Source organism: Pituophis catenifer, unplaced genomic scaffold (genome assembly GCF_029215685.1).
Source record: "Pituophis catenifer annectens isolate HBS135680 unplaced genomic scaffold, rPitCat1.0.hap2 SCAF_3, whole genome shotgun sequence".
In the NCBI taxonomy this organism is placed as follows: domain Eukaryota; kingdom Metazoa; phylum Chordata; class Lepidosauria; order Squamata; family Colubridae; genus Pituophis; species Pituophis catenifer.
The window spans coordinates 188,906,227-188,918,777 of record NW_027256883.1 but is presented as its reverse complement, the minus strand read 5'-3'; positions in this window follow the sequence as shown (position 1 = coordinate 188,918,777).

The following is a 12,551-nucleotide window of genomic DNA, read 5'->3' as shown; positions in this document are numbered from 1 at the left end:
TGGTCAACAGTAAAAGGACATGGGCTGGTATAATAAAAGAACTCAAGATGATGGTCTGACCACATGACCAAAGGCTAATACCTTTTTTATGTGCATTACATCTTTACTTTTTTACCTTCTCTCCAGACACCCCTGGAGGGATCCATTTTTAAGGAAGGCTTCTCACAAAGAGAATCTATGTCCAATGCTAGAAAAGTTGGAATAGAAATACTGTAACTCTTTTAGTGCAAAGTATGAACCATTGACTTTCTTTTATTCATTATTCCTTTGCTTGGGAACTTCAGTATGTGGAAATGTTTTAATAAGTTTCATTTTGGGTATCCACTCAAACAGGTTTCACTTTAGGTTTATTACATCAGCTACAGCACTTACCGGATAGCATGAAGTTTCACATAATTTTCACAACATTTTTTTTTTTTGGTGGTGTCTGAGTTTCACTTAATTTGATGCAACTGTAAGTATAAAATTTATGCCTTGATGAATGTTCATTTAATTTTTATGAATACCATCCCATCTCCTAACTAGGAAAGTATTTGTTACCCTTAAATTGTATTCATACGTTAGGTAAACAAGTGAAAAAAAAAGGAAAGGACAACAATTTTCAGATTCTAGAAGAGGTTGTTGCAGAGATTTCATTGAGGGCCACGTTAGGTTTGTGTTTGACCTCGGGGGGCCAGGGAGGGCATGGGCAGGGTGGGTATGGCCAACTCAATGTCACTCATGTCGAGGTGCCTGTGGCGGCCCGAGTGCTCTGCCAGTGAAAACAGGTGCCTGAGCTCCCACAACCCTCTGCCAGAGAAAACAGAGCTCTGCAACAACCCTCAGACAAGTGGTTATCCAATCTCTTCTTAAAAATTTCCAATGTTGGAGCATTCACAACTTCTGGAGGCAAGTTCTTCCACTAATTAACTGTTCTAACTGTCAGAAAATTTCTCCTTAGTTCTAAGTTACTTCTCTCCTTCTCTAAGTTGCTATTCCCCTTTCATCTTGTCTATGCACCTAATGTTCCCTTTCTGTTTATGCAATACGCTTAAATGGGTCAAGGGGTGTGTTAATATGACCACCTTAATCTAGTCAAGTAACCTTGAAAACTAAACTAGGAGGGGTTAATTTCAGCTAAGGACTGTTTATGCTCCTTCTGTATCAGCCGTGCCATCTGAATAGGAAAGAGAGCATTACCAGGGGAGTTAATGGTTCCTGTCTGATTCTAAGAGGAAAATAGTATCCTAGAATGGATTTATAAAAACAGGTCTTATCTTTTTACTTTCCATATACCATCCGTCTGCCAAATGGGAGTGAAAGAGGGAATAAATGCTCTCAATTCTATCTGCCATAGCATTGAACTTGATTGTGCAATTCAGGAATTTTTAAAAACTTCTTTTTAATTAGAGGAAGAAGATAAAAAAGTCAGGATGTGACAATACATGATCCTCCATTACGGTCATCACCACTCCTTCCTTGCATCTTTGACAAGTAAGCATTACCAGCAAATGGAGGACAGTGAGTCAGTTATGTACAGAATAGCTGATTGAATCAGTTAAGTGGTGGAAATATGGCTATAGAGTAACATAGAATAACAGAGTTGGAAAGGATCTTGGAGGTCTTATAGTCCAACCGCCTGCTCAAGCAGGAGACTCTATACCATTTCAGACAAATGGCTGCCCAGTCTCTTCTTAAAATCCTCCAGTGATGGGACACCCATTTTTTGAGGACAATCCATTCCACTGGTAGAGCATTCTCACTGTTGGGAAAATTCTCCTTAGTTCTAGGTTGCTTTTCTCCTTGATTAGTTTTCATCCATTGTTTCTTGTCTTAACTTCTGGTGCTTTGAAAAATAGGTTGACCATCTCATCTTTGTGACAGCCCCTCAAATATTGGAACCCTTCTATCATGTCCCCACTAGTCTTTCTTTTCTCTAGACTAGAAATACCCAATTCCTGTAACTGTTCTTCATATGTTTTAGCCTTCAACTCCTTAATTATCCCTGTTGCTCTTCTCTGCACTCTTTCCAGAGTTTCAACATCTTTTTTATATTGTGGTGACATTGTATGATATGATACAAAACAAGTGATTGTCTTTGGCTAACAGAACTGAAAGATAAAAGTTGGGGTGAGGAACCTGGGCATTAATTTGCTAGTCTTCATTTCCCATCAGCTTTGGCCAAGATGTCAACTACCTGGGAATTCTCAACATAAACTAGCAGGCCATGGTTTTCCTGATTTCATTTAACTTTCTCCCTGTACCATTATTGATGGTTGATAGTAGCTGAATTAATCAGGAGGTGGGGTAAAAAGGTAAAGGGGCAGAATCAAAGCCCCACCCCCTTTTAACTTTGTTTCATTCACAGTAGATATAAAAAAGAGTGCTATTTTAACAACTATTTTTACTTTTTTTGACCCATCTGTAGGATGAGAAATATTATGAATTGTGCCTGTTTCTCAGGGTTGAAAATGGATTTCATTCAAGAAATTTTAAAGGGGAAATGAATTGTAATACCTCTTCCAACTATGTTTTTGGGTTTACATATATTCATACATGAGAGAGTTGAATGTGTTAATAATGTGTTCAAAGTAGATCTAATCATGTCAAATTCCACTGGAGGAAAACAACATAGATAAAAATTACTGGCACAGGGCATTTTAAGTCAATAAATGAAATCTACTCACTTCAGCAGAGATACTAAGAAAATAACTTCTGATTTGTCTTTGATAACTTGACACGTCTCTGTTAAAGCCATTATGATTCTATTGTGACTAGTTTTCCAAAAACATAGATTTCAGGCCAAATTCCAACTTAACAAGGACTCACACTTTGTACCATCTAAACAAGAACTATAAAACTGTTTAGAATGGAACTCTCTTTTGCCTTACTCTATTCTCCAGATTAATAAACTTGATATAACATGTTTCTAGGGAGGTGGAAGAAATGGAATTCCACACCATTCTTCAAAAGACTAATATAGATGGTTCTTACATATTGTGAGTCAATTTGATTGCCCAATATTTTGTTCTTTGGTTAATTGCTCTTTAGATATGCAAATCATTTTTCTGTATTTTCTTAGATCCTGACTACATTCATTTTTAAATCAACGCACAGAAATATACATACACTTAGGAGTCACTGTGAAATTTCAAAGTGTTGTACAGACCCCAACTGAATGAAGTTCAAGGCTTTCCTTAGAGTAAAGATTTTTCAGGGTTTAATTTATTTTCAGTTCCCAAATTCATTTATGGAGTGGATAATTTAAAAATATTTTTTTTCTTACATATATCTGCCCAGTGCCTACCACCCAGTACACTCAGAGTATTTACATCTGAAAAATAAGTCACCAGGAAGTTTAAGATTCAGAAAGATTTGAACATCGTTCATTTTAGAAAATAACATGCATTTCATTTTACTTGGTGTTGCATGCATGTAATATCTTTTTGATAAAGTTTTGCTAAAACTTTTTAAGCTCTCAAAAGAAAATAAATTTACCATAAGGGGGATGATGTACATTAAAAGGCAAACCTGCAAGTTATACTAAGACTTTGGTACCGTTTTGTACTATGCTAAATTTGGTACTCTTAAAAATGACAAGAAGTCCTCAATTCCAGAAACTCTGAAACCTGTGTGGTTTCAGGAAACAAACTATAAGTAAACAAAGTTTCTACCTACTTGAATGAAGTCATCATAGTACTACACTCGAACTTTCAGCTTATGAAAATAATTGTTTGTATAAATGTGCGTACTTGGCTGCAAAATGTTTGCGTAGTCCTGACTTTTATAGACCTATGTTTCCACATATATATAATAATATATTTTGATAAGTTTTTGTATTTTATAATGTGTTTTGTATTTTGTTTAATGTTGTTTATTGTATTTTAAGTGCTGAAAGCCATGTAAGGTTACATATTTCAGATGGGTGACTATACTAATCACCTCAAACCAATCCAATCCAATCCATAAACAGGACACCAGTTGTCTATGGAAATTCTCAGTCGTCCAGGTCATGGTTGTCCAAAAGGTGCTTTTGAAAGAGGCAACTGGACTTTTTTGTTTTTCTTTGAAGATGTTTCACTTCTCATCCAAGAAGCTTTTTCAGCTCTGACTGGATGGTGGGGAATAGAAGGATTTATATTCCTGACAGACAGCTGGTCATTTGCATTTTTTAAAAGAGTCGTTGAGGCCACTTGGAGGTTTGTCTGTGTCCTCAAGGTCACCTGAGTAGTGCAAATGAGTGTGGAGCCTTCTTGGAACTGCTGAAAGGACTGTGTTGTGGACCTATGCTTCTACCCTTGTGTCCCTTCACTATTGAAGAATAAATGCAGTTGTTGGAGACATTAGGACAGGGATGGTAGGCACACTGGTGCTCTTATGCACACCCCTTACAGACCTCTTAGGAATGGGGTGAGGTCAACAGAGCCAGTCTAAGGTTAAAATTGTGGTGGGGGGTTAGGCTGAAACCAAAGAGTCAGGTAGTGCATTCCAGGCATTGACCACTCTGTTGCTGAAGTCATATTTTCTGCAATCAAGTTTGGAGAGGTTCACTTTACGTTTGTATTTTTTGTGTACTCGTGTATTGTTGTGGTTGAAGCTGAAGTAGTCATTGACAGGTAGGACATTGTAGCAGATGATTTTATGAGCTATGCTTAGGTCATATCGTAGGCAGTGTAGTTCTAAATTTTCTAAGCCCAAAATTTCAAGTCTTGTGGAATAAGGTATTTTGTTGCGAGCCGAGGAGTGGAGGATTCTTCTTGTGAAATATTTCTGGTCACATTCAATTGTATTAATGTCCGATATGCAGTGTGGGTTCCAGACAGATGAGCTGTATTTGAGAATTGGTCTAACAAATGTTTTGTATGCTCTGGTTAGTAGTGTAATATTACTGGAGAAGAAGCTATGCAAGATTAGGTTTACAACCCTTAATGCTGTTAGATATTGACAGGATAATTCTCCCTCTGGTCTGCTATTTGGGCAGGAAGAATACTTGAATATTATTGGCCAGTTTCCCTGACAGCTCTCTATAAAAGGGCTGGCTGTTAGAGGGGCTGGTTGCTGGATTGTAAATAGTTGCTGAATAAAGAGCTGTTGTCTGAAACCTGTCTCCAGTCCCTTCAATCCACCTATCAAACAAATGTCTTTTTGGCAATGTTGTTACAGTGGGCTTTGGCACTTAGATCATTTGATATGAGTACTCCAAGGTCCTGGACAGAGTGAGGGTCATCTACAAGGTCATGTCCACTCAGCTTGTATTTTGTGTTCTGATTCCTTTTGCCAATGTGTAAGACAGAACATTTGTTGATTGAGATTTGGAGTTGCCAGGTTTTTTTACCATTCCGACACAAAGTCAAGGTCTTTTTGAAGGGTAGCAGCATTGTTGGTGGTGTTAAATAGTTTTACATCATCAGTGAAGAGAATGCAGTTACTTATAATATGATCACAAAGGGCATTTATGTATAGTATGAAGAGTGTTGGTCCTAGAACACTGCTTTGGGGACACCACTATTAACAGGTGCAGTATTTGATAGGGTGCTCCGTATTTTGACCACTTGTCTGTTTGACAGGAACGTGGTTATCCAATTATGGAGGGGTCCGGAGATGTCATAGGATTTTAGTTTTAGAAGTAGTTTGTCATGTACCACTGAATCAAAGGCTTTACAGAAGTCTATGTAAATTGCATCTATTGCTTTGCCCTGATCAAGATTTGTAGTCCATATGTTTTTGCAGTGTAGAAGTTGTAGATTACAGGATAATTATTTTCTGAAACCAAATTGTTTATTAGAGAATAGGTTGTTTGTTTCTAGGTGGAGGGTAATGGATAGGTTGATGATTGATTCCATGACTTTCCAGGTGACACAGCATAAAGAGATTGGTCTGTAATTTTCAACTAGGCTGGGGTCTCCCTTTATGAAGATAGGGATGACCATGGCTAGTGACTATAGGTTGGGTAGGAAGCTGGTCCTGAAAGATTTTTCAAAGATTATGCTTAGGGGTTCTGCTATAGCAGTGGAAAGCTTTTTTAAGAAGTATGCACATCATGTATCATGATGCATCATCTATGCACATGATCAGTGGTAGCTCTGTAACTTTCAGTATGACTTTTGAAAATGAATTAAGCAATTCATAGAAACTAAATCAACCCATTGTATTTTGAAATTACATAAACTTTTTTGTTCCTTATGAAGTTCGGTAGCTTCACTTTCTGTTCTTTAAATCCAGATGATACTAAACACAAAAACATTAGTATTTGAAATGTGTCAGGAAAGAAACAATCACCCACAATATCACCTTTCTGCAACTGACTCAAGGAGTGTAGTTGTTGGGACAGTGCAACTGTCATAAATACATGCCAGTTGCCAAGTGCCCAAATTTTGATCGTATAACCATGGGGATGCTGCAATGGTTGTAAGTGTGAAAAACGGTCATAACTAAGTCACTTTTTTTTTAGTGCCATTGTAACTTCAAAATGAATGATTCTAAGTTGAGGACAGAGGTGGGTTTCAGCAGGTTCTGACCAGTTCTGGAGAACTGATAGCGGAAATTTTGAATAGTTCAGAGAACCAGCAAATACCACCTTTGACTGGCCCCATCCCCATCTATTCTCTGCCTTCCGAGTCCCAGCTGATCAGGAGGAAATGGGGATTTTGCAATATCCTTCCCCTGGAATTGGGTGGGAATGGAGATTTTACAGTATCCTTCCTCTGCCATGTGCACCAAGCCACGCCCACCAAGCCACGCCTACAGAACCGGTAGTAAAAAAAAATAATCCTGCCACTGGTTGAGGACTACCTGTAAAGTTTTTGTAAGAGGTTATTTTATACAATATAATAGTGAGGTCAAAAAGAAGAGTCAAGAAAAAACATAAGCTATTTTGAATGAGATAAAGAGAAAAGAAGAATTAAAGAAATTTCCAGAGAAGAGATTTAATGCTCAATATCTTAATCTTTTACAACAACAGTTATCTGTGTTAACAGTAAGAAAAATGGAAATAAAAATGAACTATATTAGCAAAAAATAAAACAAAACACCTTTGAGGTTGCCTGGACTGGCACCTTGCCCCCTTTGATCTTGCTCTGCAGATGCTGATGGCTCTCTTTTTTTGTTTGTTTGACACAGCTGTGTCTCTGTGTGTATTTGTGTGGGGGTGCGCATATTCCAACTAATTAAAATGAAAAGAAGTGCATTCGATGGAGTATGGTCATTAAGACAATGGCAAGTTAAAGTAGGTATCTCATCTTTTAACTGAAGATTATTATGAGTCAAAAATTTTCTGCCTTGAAACTGTTCGTTTAGAAACTCCTTTTTTCTTGCTAGCTCTCACTTTGCAGAGACAGGCCAAGGAACAGATAATATGTTATAGTGAACCACAAACAGGCCAATACAAAGGCCATTGCATACCTCTAATTGGTCCTGCACAGTTAAGTAGTTGTCTGGAAGGTTTGTGTCATGTCTCTGCAAAGGCTGAAACCATCCAGAGCTGACATTTAGCAAAAAGACATCTCCATTAACTCAGAGCACCAAGATCCAGTGTTCTCTTTAATTCAGACTTCTTTCTATACTAAACCGTTTACTAGAAAGCTTTGTAGTAAGGCTAGCAGGTTACTAAGTGCGGAAATGTCAAGGAGGAAGAGAGGTTTGATAAAGGACCCCAGCGGATTCATAAGCTTTACTTCTGAAGTGCATGTCTGGAGTGTGGAATGATATGGTATGGGGTGGGGTGATGATTATTGTTGCAGTAGCAATAGCAATAGCATTTAGACTTATATATAGCTTCACCAGCCCTCTCTAAGTGGTTTTACAGAGTCAGCATATTGCCTCCAACAATCTGGGCCCTTATTTTACTGACCTTAGAAGGATGGAAGGCTGAGTCAACCTTGAGCCTGGTGAGATTCGAACTGCCAAATTGCAGGCAGACCGCAGTCAACAGAAGTAGCCTGCAGTACTGCATTCCAACTACTGTGCCACCATGGCTCTTGTAAATATCTTCTTTCCATTGCAATACTGTATTTGACAAGTGTCCTTCAGCCCAGCTTTTGATGATACTTTGGGCACTGAAATGTCAAGTTATGTTCATTTTATGGTATCACACATGCAAGTATTTCTTTTCATTGCTTATAATAATCAGCAAAAATTTATTCACTTAGAAAAGCTTATTCATCCTGGTATTCGTTTTATCAAAACTGGATTAGAATTAGATTCTGTAGGTTCCACAAAGTTCTGTTTTGAACTTCAGAAGACTTTTATGGAAAAGGGCCCAAATCCCAGCATCAAGGCATAGATTGTTACTTTTACATCCCCTTTTACATAAGAATGAGACTCTCTGAATGACTGAAACATTTTCTATTTTCATAGATGTAGACCAGATGGACATGATTAAAGCCTCATGCAATGAGGTACCAATGTAAGCCCTATGCAAGATTCTTTGCAAAGAACTTTGTACATTTGTAACAAAGCAAAGTGTTTAGTGACTTCCAATTGACTGATTGATTATGTGCCATCAAGTAATTTTCAACTCCTAGCAACCTGATAAGTAGATAGATAAAAGGACTTCTAATTATATTCACATAAAGAGGACTACTGCTAGAAGTCCTGATAAAGTAGAATTCGGAGTTCTGGTGCTTATTTGGAACCAAATATTGAGTTAAAAACTTATTATACTTTCACAAAAAAATCCATTGGTTTTTGGAGGACTTCCATTAAAGTGTCCTGATATATGCCTAAAATTTATGGAAATATATGGACATTTAATGGCTAGTGATATCTGGTATAGATATGGTCATAATCTAGATAGAAGGTAGCAAACTGCAAAAAGCACATTTAATATGCAGCACATATCTAATGTTACTTCAAGATTTTACTTAGTCTTAAGTTTCTAAGAGTTCATAAACCTCCTTTGTCTTTTTCAATTTTTTCTGCATTTCCTCTTAATGGTGTTTTCAAATATCTACTAAAATAAATGAAGAAACAATAAACAATCATGAGGTATAAACTGGTGTTAAAGGACCTAAAAATCAGCTCCTTTTATCTTACCATTCATTAGCCGACATCTCTTTGAGTTAACATTGACTCCTGTTGGCAGCCTGAATAAGGCCTGCAATTTTCATGGCAAGGGTTTTTTTGGGGTAATGGTTTGCTATTGCCTTCTTCCTAGGACAGCAAAGTGACTAGCCCAAAGTCTCCCAGTTGGCTTTGTGCCTAAGGCAGGACTAGAATTCAGAGTCTCTCAATGTCTAGCATGATGCCTTCACCAGTATACCATTCTGGCTCTCTTACCCTACATCTACTTTTTTATTGTTCCTTTTTTTTTTTAGCAGCTATATTCTATTCAAAAACTAGTTTTGAATAGAAAGGATCTTCATCTTTTTACTTCTTCTTTATATCAATTTGTCTTATCTCTCCTAGAAAACAAGAAATTTATTTTATATTGTAAGAAAACCCTGGGACCAAAAAAAAAAATAAAGTTTAGAACAAACTCCCATTTAGTCTATAGTTTTTGCCATCACTTATTTTAAGAAAGTATTTATAATTTTCTATCCCACTCCTTTCATCTTTAAACTAGTCTTAAAATAAGATGCAATTAACCTAAAAATAGCAGTAAATTAATATTATTAAAATAATAATTCAGGAGCAATAAAAACAAATTAAAAATATGAAACAACTTTGAATTGTCTCCAAAACATGGATCAGCCATATCAAAGAAAGGAGTACAAAAACACCAGTTTAACCAAAAAATCTGAGTGAGCAGTTTGGAAGTGTAATGGAAAATTTCCTTCCACACCCAGTTCAGTAACAATGCCATAACAGTAACAACGACTTCCAGTATTCTAGGATTTATCAGAATATATTATGGTAAGAGGAACAAGTAAAAAGTAGTTCTTGATAGAGAAGAAAGTTGTGGCCAAATCAAGTGTCACTCATTGTAAAAGTTTCTGCGATGAACTGTTGATGAACTATAAAGCTACCCTATTTCATAACATTGAACTGGTCTTAATCCTTAGTAAAACTCTGTACGTTTACAAAACTTAGTCAAACTGACAGGGTCACTCTGAAAATCCAAAGCCAATGCATTACAATTAATCACATAAATACTCTACAAGAAAGTTGAAGGAGGTACTTTTAATTTTAATTCCCTTTCCATAGTGAAGAGAACATTAATTATCTGTTTCCATTATGTTTTTGTTTTCCAGACCTCTTAACCAATGAGAATCCACTGGAGATATTGAAGTTTGGGTGTTATGTAGACATTCCCATTCCATCATGTCAGAGAGCTAGACAAACCATAGACCTTTGAGAGATTAGCTAAAGCAGAAATCTTTAATTTGAAGGTGAGTGGGCACTGACACATCTAAAACTTTGAAAGTATGGGCATACTCAGAAAATGTTTTCTTGGGATTGTGGGTAATCACAAAGCACTAGGTAATAACCATCGGCTGTTTTATATTTTAAAAATGCCTCAAGGTGTTGTTACAGACTATACTTAAATCTGTTGCTTGCTTATCCTTGTAGCATTTTTAATTGCCATATGAAAAAAAAAATTGAAAAGATAAGGCAGGAAGCCAAAGTAGAGTAGAATCAAAGTATTAAAGGCCTGGAGACAAAAATGTATGAAGAACGGTTGCAGGAATTGGGTATGGCTTTTCTAGAGGAAAAAAAGGACTAGGGGTGATATGATAGCAATATTCCAATATTTGAGGGGCTGCCACAAAGAAGAGGAGGGAATCAACTTATTTTCCAAAGCACCAGAAGGCAAGACAAGAAACCATAGATGGAAACTAATCAAGGAGAGAAGCAACCTGGAATTAAGGAGAAACTTCCTAACAATGAGAAAAATTAACCAGTGGATTGGCTTGCCTTCAGAAGTTGTAGCTGTTTCATCCCTGGATGTTTTTAAGAAAAAACTGGAAAGCCACCTGTCTGAAATGGTATAGGGCAGTGGTGAAATTTAATATTTTTTTACTACTGGTTCTGTGGGCATGGTGTGGCTTGATGGATGTAGCAGGGGAAGAATACTGCAAAATCCCCATTCCCTCCCCACTCCTGGGGGAAGGATATTGCAAAATCTCCATTCCCACCCCACTTTGGGGCTAGCCAGAGGTGGTATTTGCTGGTTCTCCATACTACTCAAAATTTCCACTACCGGTTCTCCAGAACCTGTCAGAACCTGCTGGATTTCACCCCTGGTATAGGGTCTCCTGCTTGAGCAGGGAATTGGATTAGTCACTAGAAGACCTCCAAGATCCCTTCCAGCTTTCTTCTGATTGATATCAGCTGGAATGTTGCCATCCGTAGCAGTGTACTGCAGACTGAAGGCCAAAGTCTCTGCTTCCATTGGAGGAGGCTTGTAACTCAACAACTTCTTTTGTTTAATAAATGCATGTACTTCAAAAAGGCATGATCTTTTAGGACAAATCTCGATCCAATGAAATGAGCGATGTATATTCTATTAGGCCCTGGTATATATATTTGTGTGCATGTGTTTACTGATGTGCAGAATGGCATGTATATTTCAGCAAAACAGCATGCATAGAGAATGTTGAATTAATCATATGGTTACATCTGATTTCTTTTTGGTGCAGGGGGAAGCCTGCACTCTTTCCCCATCTTGAGAAACTCTTCTAGACAACTCAGAATTCATGAGTAATGCAATGCTGGGCAACACAAATACATGGCAAGGAGGAAATCCATCTAATTTGAATAAGTACAATTGCACAATGAAGGATATGGACTTTCACGTTATACAGTAATGTTCTACTGGCTGGATATCTAAGAGTATTTTTTAAATGGGAGAGTAGGGAAGAGAAACTTACAGTTCTTAGTGAGGAAGTTTTGCCATCTTCTTTTATTCCCCTGAACAGGATTCATTCCTTTACTTCAATGTAAAGGCTATGAGGGTTTATTCAGAAAGGCATCACCTGTTCCCAAAAATGGCATACAAACAAACCCAAAACACTCCAAAGTCTGCAGAGGGAGCCCCCTGAAGGTGAAGCAGGTAGTCCTTGATTTATGACCACAATGAAGCTTTAAATTTCCATTGTTAAGCAAGATAGTTGTTAAGTGAGTTGGGCCCCATTTTTTGACCTATTTCTGCCATCGTTTTTAAGTACATCATTGCAGTTGTTAAGTGAATTGTGCAGTAATTAAGTGAATCTGGCTTTCTGAATTGACTGTGCTTGTTGAAGCCAGCTGGGAAGGTTACAAATGGTAATCACATGACCCAGGACAGTGTAACTGTCACAAATACATGTCAGTTGTCAAGCAACTGAATTTTGATCAAATGACCATGGGGACGCTGCAATGGTCATAGCAATAGCACTTAAATACCACTTTACAGTGCTTTACAGTCCTCTCTAAGCGGTTTTTAGAGTCAGCATATTGCCCCCAACAATTTGGGTCCTCATTTTACTCACCTTGGAAGTATGGAAGGCTGAGTCAACCGTGAGCCTGGTGAGATTCGAACTGTCAAATTGCAGGCAGCCGGCAGGCAGCAAAAGTAGCCTGCAGTACTGCATTCTAACCACTGCACCATCATGGCTCTTGTAGGTGTTAAAACATAGGGGTTAAAACAGGTC